A 1,192-nucleotide genomic window follows, 5' to 3' on the forward strand; every position below is an offset into this window, starting at 1 on the left:
AGAAACTATGCGTGGCCATGGCAACACCATTGCTTGAAAACACAAAAGCTTCATGCTGTAGCATCGTCAATGTAGGAAGACTTAGCTGACCAATTTTATGAATGATATCACAAAGTTTGGAGCAATGGCACATGTAAGTGTAATGCCTCAAACAGCCTGTTACCAACAGGTGGTGCTATGACTGTGAATGGATTTTGGCATATGGATGTGATCACGACAGCAGTCTGATCAAATATGTAAAGTTTGAGGCAGATTGGAGCATGTGCAGGTTAGTTAGACATGTTTCCTCTTTCATCAGAGGGCTGCCATGGCCACGCCCTTTGACCTTTGCAGATGATTTTGATAACATTTTACCTTCAAGGTGTATTCTACCTGCTACCCAACTGTCAGCGCTCTGTGACTTACCCCCTAGGAGGAGTTAGCTCAGGGGGGACAAACGAACAATCCAAAATGGCGGACCTCCTGTTGGGTTTAGGGTATGGCTGTCACTGACCTTTTTGTTCGTCCTGACCTCCTCCATATACCTACCAAATTGCGTAGGTCTTGGTCAAACGTGCTTCCGATGGGACCCTTGAAATTTTCAAGGGGGCGCTGTGGAGCCATTTTGGCAGTGACATGTCCAAGTCCATTAAAATATCAAATTTTTCGCCAGTCCTGGCGTGCATGGTGATTTTGGTGAGTTTTCAAGCATGTTTAAGCCTTCAAAAATGCGTTTAAACTTTGCATAGAATGTTAACAATCACAAGGGTTTCGATAGGGTCCTTACACTGGTGTGCTCGGACCCAAACGAGGAGGAGACCTGAGTTTACAGTGAATGAGAGTCAAGGCTGCCTCTTCCCTACGACCTGTCAATCATCCCAGAGGAGACTGTCAATCAAATAGCCACGCCCCCAATTTGGCCAGGACACCCTTGTAAAAGAGGTTTTTAATCTCAATGGGTCTTTCCTGGTTAAATAAAGGTTAAATAAATGACCAAAACTTTGACGATTTATATAAAATTCTTTGTTTAATTCTAATTTGAAATAATTGGGGTCAATAAAAAAAAGCACGTGTGAGGTTTAATCTAAATTTAAATGAGAGCACAGTCCTCTGAAAAAAAAAAAAAAAGATGTGCGGCAATGTTACAGGTGCAGTTGAAATAGGCCAAACCTTAATTTATAGTTTACAACAGATGACTTTGTCTGTTTACATG

This window comes from Stegastes partitus, unplaced genomic scaffold (assembly GCF_000690725.1).
Source record: "Stegastes partitus isolate 25-593 unplaced genomic scaffold, Stegastes_partitus-1.0.2 Scaffold993, whole genome shotgun sequence".
In the NCBI taxonomy this organism is placed as follows: Eukaryota; Metazoa; Chordata; class Actinopteri; family Pomacentridae; genus Stegastes; species Stegastes partitus.